Source organism: Zeugodacus cucurbitae, chromosome 4 (genome assembly GCF_028554725.1).
Source record: "Zeugodacus cucurbitae isolate PBARC_wt_2022May chromosome 4, idZeuCucr1.2, whole genome shotgun sequence".
Classification (NCBI taxonomy): Eukaryota; Metazoa; Arthropoda; class Insecta; order Diptera; family Tephritidae; genus Zeugodacus; species Zeugodacus cucurbitae.
The window spans coordinates 21,572,681-21,592,054 of record NC_071669.1 but is presented as its reverse complement, the minus strand read 5'-3'; positions in this window follow the sequence as shown (position 1 = coordinate 21,592,054).

Here is a 19,374-nt window from a genome sequence, read left to right as displayed (position 1 = left end):
AATTTTCAACGCGCTTTAGCTCGCCCACAACAACTAATTCCTCTGAAAGCAATACTGAAAAGCTGACCTATTGTTTTACTTTCCAGTGAAAATATGTAATTGAATTGGAAAAACAATGAAAGGCAAAATTCCAGGAAAGTTGTATTTTTCTTTATTTTTTGTATCATTCTGAATCATTTGAAAGGCCTCACTTCTGCGAAACGCGTAATTGCTCGCCATTATATCATATTTTTAGACTGCGTGGCGTATGAGTGACATTTATTATAACGAGCACCTGCGGCTGCGAGGTGAGTCAATCAATTTAATCCACACTGGTTTACGCCGTTTCACTCAATTTTCTCAACTGTCAACCGCAGTCGAGAATTATATAAAACTGGTTTAAGCATTTCACTTTCACTCCGACGGCCATTTCAATATTTATTTTTTTATTTATTTTTTTTTTTCATTTTACGTCTGTTTTTCATTTCATGTGTTTGCTATGGCTTCAAATCTCTGCCATTATATGTGGGTCTTTGTAAGCCGAACCCAATTCAGTTCTTTACATGACTGCTGTGCTTTTTTATTTGCCATTTTTTGTTGTTGTGGATTTGCAAATGCTCATTTCGTGTAAAATTTTATTTTATTCGATTTCATTACTTTTTATGATTTTATTTTATTTCATCGTTTTTATTTAAATTTCTATTTATTTTACTTTCTATGCATACGAGTATTGTATTGTGCCACTTCATGTCCATATTTTGTGTGCTCACAATGGCACTTGCTGCTCTGACTGCTCCATTTGCAGGTGTACATAAGTAAATAATGTATTTGACATAGATAGAATGAATCAAATGAATGAAGAGATTTTGATGAGTTTATATTTGCTTGGATTTGTATGTGAAGTGCAAGATAACATTTTGTTTATCATTTTATGTCTGCTGACCTGTCTGGGTAAGGATGAGTAAGGTGGGGCAAATTTTGTTTGCAAATTTTCTCTATTCTGCTTTCAATTTAAAGTAAATTAAAGCTGTCATAACTTCTTAGGATCACAGTAGAGTTTAAAACTTAATAAGATGATTCAGAGCATCCGCCTCCACATAGCATGTATGGCTTCCAATGGATCAGTGGATTGAAATGTTGACCACAAGAAGACATAGACCAACTAAGTCATGACCACAAGCGCCGAGAATGAGGTTCCATCTAATTCATTGTTTAATTCATCCTTCCATATTGATCTTGGCCTTCCTCTCGTTTGCGGATGAATGCTTTCGCGTCCATTACCTTCTCTTGGGCTCTTGAATCATCCATTTTCGTAGTATGTCTTAGCCATTTTATTCGTTGCGCTTTAGAGAAAAACACCACGTTTTCAACTTGAATATGCTGTACGCTATTCCATCTTATCCTCCATTCAACAGGTCCAATTCTGACTGACGAATTCAAATGTAGAAATCCAATAAGCATATAAACCTCACAGTTTTTCAGTAGATTAGGTAATGCTTCGATATCTTGTAACAAAAAATTTCACCAAGGACCTTACCTTATGATATATCTTTAAATTAACTCAGAAGTTATCACAGTCCTCATATATTGTACTCTCTTAATTTCTCTTTGAAGTGAACGCTGTAATAAAATATTAAAATTAAATTTGTTTAGATTTCTTCAATGTCTAAAGGGAAAAATACTCCATTCATTCCAATTTGGTACCTCGGTACTCTATCTAGCTATTAAGACATTATTAAGGCATAGCTTTTATATAACCGAAAAATTATGCTCAGAATAATGCCTTCCTTGAGTTGCTCTAAGAAGAGCCAAATTGGGATAACAAACAATTGTGCTTTTCAATTTTGATAGAGAATAGAATGTTATATTAAATGTCTTTTCACACAAATAGGTTTCATAGGGCTATCAAAATAGCATTTAGTATCGATGCGTGATTCGATCTCGTAACGATTTCATCTGATGGATTCTGACACACTCGAAATTTACGACCTCTCGAGGACAACAAACCTTTTTTGTTTACATTTCAGACATTTTCAGACTTTAATTTTATATTTCAGTATTCGGCGACTAAAAGCCGCACCTTTACATTGGTGATTCGTAGATCTCCTTAGACTATATTGACCTAAATAGCAAGCGGTGGTATTGAGACACCTTTCCTACTAAGTAACCAAAATTTACATGTTTAAACTATACCCCGGTGGAAGAGGTCATCATCAAAAGAACGGGTCACATCTGAAGCATTCTTTCCCCTCAAAGGAGGCCGAACACATTTATAAAGTGAACCACTTGCTCCAAAACTGAGAACCACAATCAAATCCAGACTTTCCGGAACTCCAAACTCGAATATATTTGAGTGACTTCACTAAAAAATAAGTAAGGAAGGGCTAAGTTCGGGTGTCACCGAGCATTTTAGACCCTCGCTATTTATTTATTTCAATTTATTAATATAACAAACATTTTGACTCACATATTCGGTATAAAGTCCATTGAAAGTTTGAGAATCCTAATTAGGTATATGGGAGATAGATGAAGTTATGACCCGATTTCACTCATTGTTGGCACGGAGACATATTATTAGAAGAAACATATTCCCTCAAAATTTCTTCTAAATATCTGAGAGACTTAACTATATTTTCGGTAAAAAAAATTGTTAGAAGCACTGAGGTCCTCATATTCGATATATAGGGTCTTGCAAACTTATGCACCGATTTCGACGTATTTTAGCAAAGTTCTGTTCCGATATCTTCACTAGTATTAACTTTATATATTGTAAAGTAAACTATTCAGACCGACTTCAGAGTAGGCGTGGTTGTGAACTGATTTGAACTATTTTCGCAACATATCATTAGGAAGCTAGGAAGATATTATGAACCGAATTTCATTGAAATTGGTCGAGTAATTTCGGAGATATGGTTTTTGACCCATAAGTGGGCGGAACCGCGTCCATTTAAAATTTTACGCCCATACGTCTTCCAAGCTTCATCAAGATATCTCAATTTTTACTCAAGTTACTTGTAACTAAATTCAAATACATTTTTTATATAAGCATAAATGTTGAAAAACTGTATTCTGCTTCATAAATTTATAAAATCTTTAATTTTCAGAGTCACTGACTCGTCGAAGCCTAGTAAATATACACCTTTCAACATGGAGGCTGAGTACATTACTGTTTCAGCAATCATTTCGATTAAAATACATACAATAAATACGTGTAGCAACAAATAAACAACTCAAGGTTAGACCGTGCTCAACAATCAAGCTAAAAGCGCTTTTTAAAGCGAATACAAGGCCTATAAAGCAACACAAAAGTGAGTACACACTCATAAATATATACATCACAGAAAAGCGCGAGTGTATGCGCCTGCAACCATATACTACATATTTGTTGTTGCCTGGATCTATATTTGCAGCAGAAATCATTGTTGTTCGCAAACAAATAAATTTGAGACGTGTCTAAAATTTTTATACCTCTTCCCATTGTACGTATGTCTGCATACTTTAAGGCGTACAAGCCATTTCGAGCAAGCATTGAAAGGCCGTGTGTATATAGTAGACTCAAAGCCATCACTGGCTGCCGCACGTACGCGAGCATATGCACGTACATACATTTATAAAACTCGTCAAATTTATAAACAAAGAGCCGCAACAGGCGCTTGCTGCATAACGGCACTGGCAGTGCGAATTCCAACGACAAGCATCTTATGTAATTGGTTTATTTGTCGAGTGGAGAAAGTCAAGTAAGAAATTCAAATAAATGAGACTGAGAGCAGAGGACGCTTTGAATTTAAAACATGCAGCCGCAAAGAGCACTAAACAAATCGGCATTCCAACATATATATATGTATATGTATATATATATATATAGATATACAAATACATATGCATATAAATTAGCGACGTTCTATTAACTAGGGGCAACCGGAATTTAGCATACTTTTAAGCGCGCGCGTAATTTCAGCTTGTTTTACATGCCCTCGCATGCGCTTAAATAAAATATATGCGTTGCCAATATAAATTTCGCCAACAAAAACAAAAAATGTGTGTTTACTTATTGTAATCAGAAATGTGCAAATATTTGTTGCGGTAAGTTCGTAAAAATATTCGCAAATATTATGCAATACACAAAGCGCGGTTATTCGCTGGGGATCGGCAAAAACAATATTAATGCGGCCACGGGCGTAGTTAAATAATGTCGCAATTTGCCAAATTAAAAACCGAATTTTATGTTTATTTTTTTACCTAATTTATTATTGGGGTATTTGTATTGAAAAAGTATCGTTTGTGAACTCTGTTGTACTTGAGGGTGGAAGTGGTGGAGTCGGTGAAATATCGTTTTCTGCTAAAAGCATTTATAACATGTCATATAAATATTTTCTTATACACTGAAGGAGTGAGTATCATATTTGAATGGTTTAATATAGGGAAATATAAATGAAGCACCCTATATATTTAAAACTTACTACTACCGATCTACTAAAACAGATTTCTGTACTATATAACCATAAACTCGCCCTAGCAGAGCATTGGTTTTCACCACTTGGTGACAGGTGAAGGCGAATATATTTTAATTATTTTCGAGCAAACAAAACAATTCTGGAGAGTCTACTTTATCGAAATAAAGCAAATTTCAGTGTGAGTTTCCTATTCAGATCCCGTTAAATCTTGTGCCAAAGAGGTGTTCAACCTCTAATACAATCCCCAAATATCGAAAGAGTCATGGAAAATCGAGTTTCGAGCTCTATGTCTTGTCTAAAGCCATCAAAATTATCCCAAAATAGTTCTGGAGAGTCTACTTTATCGAAATAAGACAAATTTCAGTCTGAGTTTCTTATACAGATCACGGTAAACTTTGTGCCAAAGAGGTGTTCAACCTTGAATACAATCCCCAAATATCGAAAGAGTCATGGAAAATCGAGTCATAACAAAGCTGATATCTGTACTGTATATCTTATGTTGTTGCGATTTAAGAACACAAATAAAGGTGAATATATTTTCGAACTCATAGTCTTCTCTTAAATCATAAAATTTTCACAAAATTTCGAAATCAATTTTGAAGAGTCTACTTTATCGTTGGACAAATTTCACGGTGGGTTTCCATTGGTCATGGAAAACTTTCGTGTGGATATTCCGAGAATATCATCCAAAATGTCGAAAGAGGTGAAGGTCGGTTACCATCTTGTTAGCATTAGAAAGAAATCATAGGTACTGTAGAATACATATATAGATCGTTTAGACCAATATTTGCTCGAGTTTTGGATAAGAAGCTTCTCGTTTCAAGCCTTAATGAAAGATTTAACAAAACAGACTACGTAGAAGACTAAAAAAATTGTATTTCAACAAACAAAAGTTAACGCTCAGCCCACTTATTCGTCAAACTTGGCTGCTTAACTTTATCCAGAACTCCGAACAAAGTGCCCTAGGTCAAAGAAGTCATAAAAAGGAGTTGAAAAGGTACTTCATCTATTATAGGAAGATGTACTTGAACATATTTCAAATATTTCTATATAGTATAGTGTGAAATATTTGAAATCCATATCTTAAAATATTAATCTAGATCTAATCCATAAATAATGATAGTACTTTTACTCGACTAAGGTTTCCAGGATATTTTTCAAACGATTTTTGTAATCTGTTATTATTTCGGACGTTTAATAAACATAAAATATTGTAAAAATCCCAAATTCATTGACAAACTCACTCCACTGTCACTGTCCCTCACAACTCAACTTCATATTACCAGCAATATGGCAACTCTAAATGTCAAGTGAATGCAAACAAAGCTTTTATTGACATTGCTTAATAAAGATTTAATATGTGGAAAGCACTGAATCATTTGCAAATATTGATTTTGTTTTTGTAGAACAACGGGAGTTTGCAAAAAGTGTGTCATAACAAAGCACTGACAAGCAGTATTAATAACAAAAACTGCATTGTTCGATTATAGTGAATTGTCAGTGACCTTATAGCACTAAAATCAACGATGTGAACTTCAGCAAGGGCTTTCAACCAAATAAAAATATGCAATGGAAATTTCGACTTATATAGAAATTTATGTGGTCATTGGGGATGATGAAAGAGTAAAACAAAGGGGTAATACTTTTCTAAATTGTTGTTAGAAACGTTTGGGGAATGAATTCGGTATTAAATAGCTCTTCGGTTGAAACACCAGTAGTTTTGAAAGACTCTAGGGATTCTTTAAGAATATTTTAGGAATAAATAAACCAACCATAAGATAAAAGTAAAAATTCATGAAGGGTGTAAATGAAATTATGCTGAGTATACTAAACAACTTTCATATAAAGTCTATCTGTATTCATAACAACAAGTGAGTTGACTAAGGTACGGACATCTGAATAGTGATTGAGGACTTACATATATTACCAACTGCATCCATGAATACGGAATCATTGCTTTGAGGAATTATAAAAAGTCCTAAGAAAGTTTTGTAGGAAAATACTTTTTAAAGGTTTTCCTCCTCTTTAACATTTAATTTCATTTTTTGGAAATATTTTTTAAAGGCTTTCCTGCTCTTTAACAGTTTTAATTTAAAAATATTCATCGGGCAAAGGTATTACTACAATATGAGTATCAAACTAAACAGGCTTTGATTTAAGCTTTCACGAAAGCTTTCATACAAAATAAAAGCTTCCAAAACTTACACCTACCCACAAGTTATGATTCTCTTTTATTATTTTTTAGTTGAAGATTCCATGAATGCTTACTGCAAAAATATAAGTTTGAAAAGCTGCCCATGATATCGATATCATTGGACACAACAACCGCGACGGTATTATAGCATTTTCCTGACTGGATAAGTAAGCGAAGGTTATGGATCTGGTAGTAAACGACGACTAGACGAAATATCACCTATCCAATGCAGAATTAGTCTTTCCAACAAGTGCTACTTTGGACTGAGTAAGCAATTGTAGAGTAACGTCCTCTTTCGACGAACAAAAACCAAACTCTACAAGTCCCTCATCATTCCCTGAAGCGTGGACGATGTCAACATCTGATGAGGATATTCTAGGAGTTTCCGAGAAAAAGGTTTCGCGGAAGATTTATGAACCTTTGAACATTAGCAACGGCGAATACCGCAGACAATGGAAAGATGAACTGTACGTGAAAGTGGCGCCGAATTGCGAGGAAAAGAGAAGAATGGCGCGCTGTTATCGATTTGGCTATAATCGGATAAACGGCCCTACGCCAATTGTAGGTAGGTTTATGTTGGTTTCAATCTTTGATTGACTTTGATTTAAGTCTGTTTAATTTTCAAAAGGAACTAAGCTACTTAAGGTGTCATATGTCCTGAGTTCGTATTTCAGTAATGTGTCGTTTTGTACTGCGACATTCACTGTACGAACTATTTTTCCGCATTAACACTGGCATAAGCAATAAGCTCGAAGTAATTAAAGTCGAACTTTCATCTCTAAGCCACAATCAAAGTGTCCCAGCCACCATTATCCGTTCTCTAACCGCATTGTCTTCGTATCACTTTTACAATAGCCGAATTGTGCCTCAGCGTTTATGTTACAAGCCGCAAATTAGGCAACAACCGAAATTCGGTTAGAACCCAATCAATCATTTCGTCGAATAACAGTTGGAATTGCTTAAATTAGGCGCCCGCACGAAACATACATACACACAGACATACATATATACCGACCTAAATTTAGCCGAAATGCGACCAATTCAACCGAAATAGATGCTTCCACACACAAACACCCACAGACTTCGGTGGCTCTGTTGATGATCTCCACCAACCAAGTCGATGAGTCAAACAAACAACTGCGAACCCACTGGGGACCCGAGATCTACATAAATACTCGCATGCAGACTCAACCAAACCAAATGAGTGAATTGAAGCATCCGCAATAGAGCTAAGCAATTGAACCATGTACTAATGCATTGTGGCCGCTGTGGTTTGATTAACAACAGACGCAAACGCAGAGGCCTCGTGCCTGTGTGCCTGCTGCCACACAACACACACTTCTAATGCATCACTGTGTGGGTGCATTCGTAGACAACATGTGCATATGTGACAGTGGCATATGTAATTCGCTAGCAATTGCTAATTTACTGTGCCAGCGGGCAGATTTTCCGCTTCAACCTACACGAATGCGAAGTCGACTAGACCTAGATGTGTGTGTGAGCGCAGCACAAATTGGCGAAAACTGTCAAACCGAAAATTATGCGAGACCTTCTCTAGCAAATTTCAGAAATTTTGCTATGCTCAAACCTTCAGACACTTGTTGTTTTTCGCCACTTACTTCTGTGCTTCCCCCTCCTTACGCAAGCAGCAGCTCAGCTCGTCGTTTCAGCTCTGCCACCAGCTACCAATCATCTTCGCTTGGTCACCGCAAAATCCAAAGCTTTGTGTTTGTTGAATTATGCGCAATCTAAAAGTGGCAAACACGATTGTCCAACAACAATGCTGCTGCTTAATATGGCATAGATTGTGCCGTTTGTTGAGTCGACACGGCCGACATTTGACCACAACTGCATGTAAATCAACTGGATGTGTTGCTAACTAACTTATGCTGGTGGGGGAGGTCACGAATAGGCATAAATGCAGCGTGCATCTTTGTAGATAATATCATTTTCTGATTCTCTGATTCTCAGCGCTTTTGGTACGTAGCTATGACTCGATTGAAGGATGGTTCGAGTACTGAGTTTAGTATCTGGAAAATTCGTTATTATCGAAAACAACGGACCTTGGATACCGTCTTCAATGATAAGAACTATCCATAGAGACGCCTTTAAGTTCCATTAGCCGAATAACAGGGAACGAAGCATAAACTCTGTTAAATTATTCTAAGATTTTTACGTTCAGATATTGCTACGGTATACTATATGTCATACCCAAGGTATGCTCGGAGAAGTCGATCATACTTCATCCGCTTCTTTATTGTCCCTAGGATATTTCCCAAAATATGTCCAGCTCCAATTTACCTCTTTCCCAACGGTTTGGCCCAAGTTCACCTCTTTAACTGACTCAAAATAGATTTAAATCTCTTAGATTAATCATCTTAGATAGGACTTAAACGATAACGATAAAACCACAACAGAATCCGAATGATCAACGACTCGATAAATTTGCTGGGAGAACTCAAATCTATACCAAAAAAGAGTTTTGAAAATTGGTCCCAGAGGCACAGACCTATGAAAATGCTTTATACAATAACTTCTAATTTCTGAACTAATGGAACAGTATTCCGCTTGCCTTCAATATTTTTCTAAAAGTAGGGGAAGATAACAGGATGACATAATCTGTCATTTATTAAATAAATTAGTACTTACACCTCCAGCTAACATCTCACGACGAAAGGAGATATGAGCTAGGTAGGTAGTATTTCAATATTTTGACAAAGAAGTGCTGACAAAGACCTCGAGATGAGGCATATAGAAATGAAAAGGCGGATAAGTTGGAATGAAGTTCAGAGACTTGGTATATTAGAATCTGTAGAATGCATTATCATGCGAATGCCCAGCCTTCAGTCGGTTAAGAAGGGACACTTTCCAGGGTTCCCAATGCTCTAACCTAAGAGAAATTGGGTATCTGGGATGGAAAAAACTTAGAAGTTTCGTCAAATCGCCTGATTTGTTTAGGTGTCAGGGTACCTCCGGGGAGCACAATGGTCATAATGATGGCCTAAGTGCGACCGCTTGTGTCCGGCTCACTTTGACTCCCTTTTTAACCAACCAACCAACCACACCCTAATAATTAAATTTAAAGATCACTGCAATCACCGTATCGCATTGATTTACTTATATGTCCTTCAAGTTAAAGTTCAATGCAAGAAAGCATGTCATATTACATCATACCGTAAATTCTCATACATATTATATACAAAACTCAAGCACAAGTTATTGTCCTGAGAACATATTTTTCTTTTCATATATAGCCCACATTTTCATTCCCATTCAAAAGCTCTATGCTACATTCTTTGCCTTGTCTCTGTTATTTTAAGCCTCACATGTTTTTACTAGTATACAAAACTTGTCTCTTCTATGGCAGACTTTTGGTTATTGTAACGCAGATTATTGTCGGTACGTGACAGAAAAAATAACAGTAATCGCACAAAGCCAAAAGGAAACAAACAGTTTACCAGTGTGAAAAACTTTTAAACCACAACAACATATGCCACAGCTGTCTTCTATGTAGATTTTTTGTTGGCGTTAGTATAAAGAAGGAAACGGAAATACTTAAAAAATGCACAAAAGCCTAATGCACGTTTTAAACTAGACCCAACTATTATATACATATGTATCACAGAGCATATTTATGTACTACTAACGCAAGCTGTGCTGCTGCAAGCAGGCGTGCAAGGCTTATAAAGTAGACGTGTCAGTGCGAATTCCGTAAGGAGCACAGTGGTATAGTGCCAAATATTTTGTGGAAAAAATTAAAAAAACACGAGAGTTTGGAGGTTTTTAGTGGTACTACTAACGATATTTGGTTTTTCTAAAGTTACATTAATTCTATTTTAAAAGCCCTGAAACCTATCATCAAAGAGATTTGGTAAAAGGTACACTGTTATCAGCCTAACTGTTTCGAAAAGCTAACGAATGTAATTTTTTATTGAAATCAATGTTTATACAATATTGCAACGACAGCTTCGTCCCAATGATTCATTAGACGGTAATCTGAAATTACATCTAATCTAAGTATATAGGTTCCGCTTATGAATAGGAGTTAGAAAGCACTCAGAATCTTTCATTTTCGCTGATCAAGGCAACTATTTTAAGTAGTTCAAGATCGTCGGTACTGGACCGATCTTTCGTCGTCGCAGGCAATTATTTTAATCCTGGTACCAGCCAGCATCTGTACACTTTCAGCGCCATGTTTGTCAATGCGGCTGCACCCACTACCATTGAGCCCTGGGGATTTTGCCTTCGGGATCACCCTCATCCAAGACACCAATGATTATTCGGTTACGGACCATATCAGCGAACGACTTTTTCGGTACCTTGTCCTTTGTTCTCGGGCTTTTAGCTGACGGCTTAACCTCTTCAGCAGACCTTTATCTTTTTACCGTCGTTTCTGGCGGTTCAAGTTTCAAATTTGGTAACAAAGCCTTCGCATAGTCGATTGGCTCTTGGAGCTCCTTTGGGTGCTCCTCCTTGGTTGGAGATCAAATGTCTTCGAGCCTAAGCATAGGCCATTATTTGTCACTTCCAGCAACTTCAACTTTAGAATATCCCTTCGCCTTCTGCTTAGTAACCTGATTCTGGCTACTAGGCTTAATTAGGGCTGCCGATGTTGTCGTTGGCTTCCTGGAGGTAGGTTTAGCTGCACCTCCAGCGTTAGCCTTTGCCTCTTCATCAAACTATGTCTACTCCGTTCTAGAGCTCATTATAGACGCTGCCTTCTTCAGGGAACATTTGTTTCCTTCCTGTTTTGTTTTTTTTTGAAGGAGGACCGAACTACTCTGGTGTTTTTGTTTTTTTTTCCAAATTCATATATTGTGAGGGGAAAAGCTGGCCTTCGCTACGCAAGTAAGGCTGTCTTATTACGGAGTGTGCCAAGTAATTGGTAAGCTCCGTTCGAGACAGCGCTATTTAAGTACCCCAGGTTGGTCAGGTTGATCATCGCCACGGGTCGCATGACACCTCAAACCAGCTCTTACCTCCTACCATGGTATGACTCAATCTTTGAATGGTGTGATATTAAGAAGCAACGAACACTCAACGATAGAGTCATACCATACCTAGAAACCTCCCGACTACAGCAGGTCGAGTTGGTTCTAGTTAGCCCTGCTACTGTCGCGACACTGTGGCATCTATTACTAGTCGGCACCCTCGGGAAGGGTTCAGCAGGGGATTTTTGACGAGGAAAATAATTATTTCTGGATTTCTACCTGACCCAAATATTAAGAGGTGCACACGTTACCACTACCACTACCTGTACAAATTGCGTTGTGACGTTAGTCCGCATTGTCCAATATATGCAGAATTTGTAGAAGACTCTGAACACGTATTTTTTCGTTGCCCCGCTTTTCAAATCGGTCAAATTTGGACTTCACTTATGTATCAGTCCTCCAAAAAATGGAAAGCTGTTAGCGAAGCGGCATTTAATAATGATAGATCTTAGACATCTCCAACAGTTTAGGTGATTACCCCTACTATAAAAAAACCTATGTGTTCATTCAAGGGTTAAACATATAAACCGATTATGGAATTTCTTTTTCGAACACATAATAAGTAAGAATTCTGATTCTTATAAAGTTTTAAGGCTTAAAGTTATAAAGTCATTAGAAATATCATCCAAAATACCACAGTACTGCTGGAAAATATTAGCTCATATGTGTGTGTGTGTGTGGCATAGTTTGTTTTGTTTATGATTTGTGTCAGTGTCTGGTCATTCGTTGACATTGGCACAACGCCAGCAAATTTGCAAAGCACACATGCACTTAGCCAGCAAATATGCTCATAATGATCGTAAACAATACATACCCGTGCATACATATGAATTTGTATACATAGACTATTTCTACACACACTTATATGATTATGTGAATAGACAGGTGTACAGGTGTTCAGGTGTTCCATTTACGCCCAATACCAAAGTCTCCAAACACTGGACTTTCACTTTCCACCGCTTTTATGCACCCACACTTGGTGGACACTTCATGACGCTGTGACATATTTCATATTTTTTCGTCTCTTTTGTTATTTGTTTGAGGCCACCACATCAACTTGGCAGCAAAATTTGTTCAGATATGGGACAATTTAATATATGTGAGTACATTTTGGTGTACCACCAGTGTATGTGTGTATCTTTGTGTGTTCAAATGACTGACAGTGTCCCAGATGTTCACCATTTTTTTCGTGTTCTTCTCCCTCACCTCTTCGGTTTCAGCTGATTCCTTTCATTTTTATCACTCACAACGTCAACTAGACGGTCTGTAGCGTTTCCTGTTGTGCCATATCTGTCGTGTATTTTCCCCGTAGTTGTTGTTGCTGTTACTTTTCCCTTGACTTTAAAGACAACCCGCATTTCAATCACAGCCTGACGTTACTCATACGCCCTGCTACTCCACGGCATCCGACTCATCTCCGCTTTTTGTGTTGTGCTTTTGTCATTTTATGGCATATTTATGAGTGAAGCGTGTTTTTGCTTTTGTTGTTGCTCTTGTAATTTTTGTTGTTTTTTTGTGGCTGCTGTGACAAGCCAAAAAGGTAGTGTGATGTGTTTGACTTTGCGCTTTTTTCACTTCATTTGGTTTTTACTTCATTTGACATTTTTTGTTGTTGTTGCTTTTCCGACAACACTTTGTTTTTGTGCTACGCTTTGCCTAACTGTTTAAATGTTCTAAAAATATTTAATGTCTTTATTCTATATGCCGTAATGATTATATTTTGCCGTAAGCGAAGGGAGGCAGCAGGGCTGGCAACACTGGAGCAGCTGGCAATTTCAGTGCGGTCGATACGTTGATAAAGTCATAAAACTCAGCCCACAAATTTATTGGGCGTTGTGGCAGCATGGAGGTTCACAGTTGTGCCAGCAGACAGGCAATCATTGAACGAAGCTGATAGTTATCGGCTTGAATTTAATGTTTTATTTAATTTTTATTTACATCTTCATGGTTTCCTTCCTGAGAAATGGGTTATAAAACTTAAAACGTCTTTTCGATATCGAAAAAAATACAACCGGATGAAATTAAAGGACATAAAATTAATTCAAATGACATTTAGGTTATTAAGGGGTTATATACAGTTAGACGGCCGAAAAAAAGTGAATTTTACAGAATTTTTTCTGAGAAAACTTTTTAATTTATTGATCAAAAAATTTATACACATATGGTATCTTTTAACTGTATTTTAAGACTTAGTACTATTAAAAATATTTATTTGAAAAAGAGCTACAGCTGATCTCCAGGAGCTCCTCTCAAAAAAGACGTTTTGCGGTGACCACTATATCTCGGAGCTGGATCATCCGAAATTAAAAAACCAAACAGATTTCGTTAAAATAATCTTAAATCTAGTAATTAATCGAAGGAATAAGCAAAATAAATTTGTTTGACAAAATGGCGGTTTCTCAAAAAAAAAATCGATTCCTCACCGAAATTTCGGCCTTAAATTGTTTATAAAAAAAAAAAATATTTATCGGAGAGAAAAAATCTTCGATTAATTACTAAAAAATATATTTAAGAAGGTCGTGTTAAAATTTGAGACTAATCGGTCTAGCCGTTTTCGAGTAATGTTGGTCACCGACTTTGAAAACACCATTTTGAGAAAAACGCGTTTAAAGTTTGGACCTTGTACTTAAAAGCACTATGAAACGCCTTTTCAAATTTTGCATTTGCTTGTAACTTTGAAAATATTTTGAATAATTTAAAAAAATAAAATACAAAGTATTAATTTTTTGTACACAATGTTATAAGTTTTCCTGTCGCGTGCAAATTTGTGTAAATTCCTGGCATTGGAGAAGCATGGGTTTTCTAAATGCACTCCTGCTACCTGTAATGTTTGTCCTTGTGCCTTGTTTATAGTAACAGCAAAGCCAAGCTTGACGGGAAACTGAATCCTTTTAAATTGGAATGGAAGGTCAGTGGGAATAATTGGTATCCGAGGTATTATAACACTATTTCCCTTACCGACACCTGTTAAAATAGTAGCCAAGTATGTTTTGTCCCAATTTTGTTATTCGAAGCTTTGTTCCATTACATAGCCGAGGAGCATCTAGATTTCGCATAAGCATTACTGGTACATTTAGTTTCAATTGAAGTTTATGTGACGGGGTGTACCGATAGTTCAAGTGAATTTAAAAACTCCACAGGATATGAAGTACTTAGTTCCGTATCCATAATTGTATCCATTGACAAATATTCCTTCATTTCTCCCTGAACCTCGTTTGGTGCTAATATTGCTCTTGCACACAACCACTGATCACTACACAAATTTTGTTGTAATTCCGGAAAAACATTAGCAATGAGATCCACATCACTTTCTACTAAATTACAAAATTCTCTTGACAGTGATATGTAGCCTTCAGCGTCAACGTCTAAACAACCATCATCAATTTTCAACAACATTTCTGCGTAAAGTCCTGAATCCACGTTATTATGAAGATGCACCCTCATATTCGTTTTCAGGCGGAGTTTTTAACTGTCGACCATAAGCTTGACGATTTAATGCACGCTTGAATTTCATCTGCTGGTGTCCCCCTCTGAATCACTGGGAGGGTTTGACGGAAATCACCAGCCAATAAAACTACCATGCCTCCCATTATATCTGTACTATCTCGCAAGTCCTGGAGGGTCCGGTTTAAAGCTTCTATAGCCTTCTTGTGAGACATTGTACTTTCATCCCACACTAAAAGATTGAATTCTACCTCGTGAACTATTTTTATTAAAATTACAGATGGGCGAATCTTCCTGTGCCAAATTCAATGGTAATTTTAAAACGGAAGGTGCCGTACGACCGCCGTTTAATAGCGTCGCGGCAATACCTGACGAAGCTACGGCAACTGCTATTTTTTGGTCTTTTCTGACGGACATTAATAATAAGTTAAGTAAAAACGTTTTTCCAATTCCTCCTGGTGCATCGAGAAAGAAGAGTCCACCACTACCGGAGTCTATTTTACGTAAAACTTGATGGAAAACATGATTTTGCTCTGGAAGTAATTGAGGCACTAATTCTGTCACTTGATGTTGCAGTGCTATGAAATCATAATCTAGCTCTCGTGCAATTCCATTATCAAAATCATCCATATTGTCTCGTCGAGGGCTCGACATTCAAAAATCATCTAATTTTTTTTTTTTTTTTTATATAAAGTACCCTATGTTGCTTCTAGTACCTTCAAGAGTATACGTACACTGTTTCATGATGATCGGTTCAGTAGTTTTTGCGTGAAAGCGTAACAAACAAACTTACATTCGCATTTATAATATTAGTAGGGATTAAGAAAATGAAATTAATAAAAATCGATTTTTTGAAAATTCTAACTGTATATTACCCCTTAACTGCGGAAAGAAACATGCTTTGAATTGAGATCTTAAGATTCTTTTGTCAGAAACGCACATAAGTTTACTATAAACACACTAAAACCTTTATTCATCCTCATTTATCAAAAAAGAGCGAACTCCTTAGAAGAACTTCTTTATTTGGATCCCCAAAACAAACTAGTCATCAGGCCTGCATGTACTGTGCTTTTTAGAAACACAATGGTTTTATTTTGGTATAATATCTCAATATGGATTTCGTGCTTTATTTCAGATAGATACATCTATTACATAGATAAATAAGTATTTGAGTTTAACCGTAAGGATATTCTAGCGGTTTGGTGTACCTATCATAATATTGCATGCTAAAAATGCATAACACGAGTTTGACTTATCCTCCATTACAATACAACTCAGTTATGGACCTTGTACTATTTAAATACAACTCTGAGCTAGGCCAAACACCAGCTGGGTATATAATCCATCACTTTTAAAAATTAGTAACTACAGTGTTGAGTGAATATGAATTTCCGATTCGTTTCTAGAAGATTGTTGAACTCTACCTAAGGGACGAATGGATTTGTTGTAGAAATAATCCAACATTAGTTCCAGAAAAAAATTAATTTCGATATCTTCATATGTACGTATCATAAGTGGACTTGATGCCTACAAATAAATACGTGTATGTCGAATACCTTGGACAACAATTGTTTGAAGTAGTGCTTCACTTTATAAAATACCCATAGTATAAATGAAACAAAGCGTACGTATTTATATATGATTAAGGAACACATTTGACCCGTCATTTTGTTGAAGAAAATCGAAGCCACTCTCTCCTTAATCTGAAATTTTTTTCTCAATTTTGTCCTCCACTAAGTTGTCATAAATTCTTATCGAAAACAAGTACGCAAGGGCCCGTATATTCGGAATAAAGACCACTAGAATAACAAATACGTTCACTGAATTTTGCTAAGATATCTCACTCTTGAAATCTTATAGTCTGATTTCCGATTTGTTGACGGGTGATGTCCCACTAGAATTAATTTCTGCAAAGTTTTGTTCCAATCACTTCCATGGTGTTTAATTTATGTATTGTAAAATGAACGATTCAGATGGTCTTCAAAATTGAGTGTAACCCTTCTGTGCCCTCTTTACCATGATACTTATTAATACTTATTTATTCCATGCAACCGAGTTCACGAACCTTGATTCGATTAAAAATCGATCCCATTCTGGTCACACTGGAGACTATTTATACAAATGGAGACTATTTATCCAACTCATATTCGAGATTTACTACGTACATTGGCGACTGGAAAGTAAATAAATTTATAACAAATTACTTCGCTAAGTGCTAAAAGGCATATTTATGTTCCAATTTGGTTCATATCCTGAACAAATGTGTACTGATAAGCGTGTAGATGGAAGTAAGTATACCTCCTAACAGTCGAATTAAGCTACAAAAACAAAGCAGGCAAGTCTGTAATATTGCAGTCAACCATAACCTAGCAAATTCAACACTGAATCAGCTGCTGTTGGGGCAAAGTATATAGCCACCATAGTAAATGAGTGTTCGGACTCGCACACATCTGCTACTTGTGGCTCACTAATCTACATTTAAGCACAATGCACGCATTAGCCATTTGTATGCAAGCTTCATCAATCTGCAATTTCGTTTAACCCATTTTACGCCCGGCTTTTTGTTCGACCACTCAATATTTTACTATTTGCCACCAATTACAGTGAGTATTTAAATATTGTGCCATGTAACAACGTGGGCTGGTAGAAATACCCTCCTTCCTTTTTTCATGCATTAACGGCTCTGCGAACTCACACCAATATCGTCTTTTTCCTCTGTTTTTTTCTATCCAAAGCACATATAATTGGGTTTCGTTAGCGTGCGACGCTCAATGCTAATTTGAAATGGTCGAATAACTGCGATTAACTTCATTGCACAAGCTGCGCGCATATTGACCTCCTGCACCTCGCGCTCTGCCTTCGCGCAACGGCAAATGAATGTGGCCGCGCCGATTCAACGAAATGAGGATATGAGGCAGCTTTTAATTAATGCGCCCGCAATCGGTTAGTTAGGTGTATGTAAGTGTGCGTGTGTATTTCACATGTGTGTGTGACCTGTTATAGCGCAATCTTCCACCCATACACTGACATGTTAGCGCCACCGGTTTTGGCATACTTTATATGCCCACGCAGCAACTATTTGCTGGGTAATCAAGTGAGTGCCACGAAAATGAACAATTAGTGCCGCACCTCCACCACACACACACACAGATTCACACTAATATACACTCATACAAAAGGTGTAGACTCTCAATCGCCGGTTGGTCGGAGGTTGGTTAAGCGTGTCAAATCGCAGAAATCGCATAGCAATATACTCGTACATTGCCGCGTCGTCGACGCTGTAATGACGTAACGCAAAAGTGTGTTGCGTTTTTTTAATTGTGTGCGCGTAACGGTCTAAAAGCAACAATTTGCTATAATTAACTACAATGAAAGGTAGGAAAATGAATTTTTACAAACGCTTTCATTTAAATATTTAAATATTATGATTACTTATACGCCACGTGGTCGCATTTTTTCACATTACACTTTCGCCGACGTTTGCGAAAAGCGGAAATTAAAGGCGACAGCCGTAACAAATGTTCCACTTTTAATGTGTACACAGCATTTACGCCCTCTTTTGGTATTTTTTGCACGATTTGATTTTACAAAAAGCGCTGATTCACAACTTTTTCCAGGTATATGCGATGTGTTAATACTTTTAAGGTTTTTGGGATTTGTATTGTATCCAATTTAGTCGTCTCAAAGGATCAAAAGATAAATTTGTCGATGTACGAAGGTTTGGTCGTAATTTAAGAATTTCAAAGAACACAATCGATTTGCAACTAACAAACCTAAGGTGAGGCCTAACCTAACTTAAACTAACCTAACCAAATCCAACCTAACCTAACCTAACGTAATCTAACCTGACCTAACTTAACCTAACCTAACCTAACCTAACCTAACCTAACCTAACCCAACCTAACCTAACCTATCGGAACCTAGTCTAACCTAACCTTCCAACCTAACTTAACATAACCTAGCATTGAGTTTATGTCATTATTATTCTCACATAAGCTCAAAACAAATTTCTTAGAAGCTGTTTCCTCGTTTCAGAAACCTTGGAAGTATCAATGGTACTTTTGGACCGCTTGACGATTCAATTCATGACAAATGCAGAATTGTAAGCATGGCCAGTAGCTTATTTGAACTACACAGAATAATAGTGTTCCAAGTACTCTAGAAGAGTTATTTCTCACTGAAAAGGAAATGAAACACTAACATATGTATTCCGATCTACCTGGTCTGATCTCGCGCAGAGCTCTTCCCGTTGTCAAACCGATCGCGAGTTTGTTGTCCTTCATGGCAGCCTATTAAATTTTAGTCTACGATT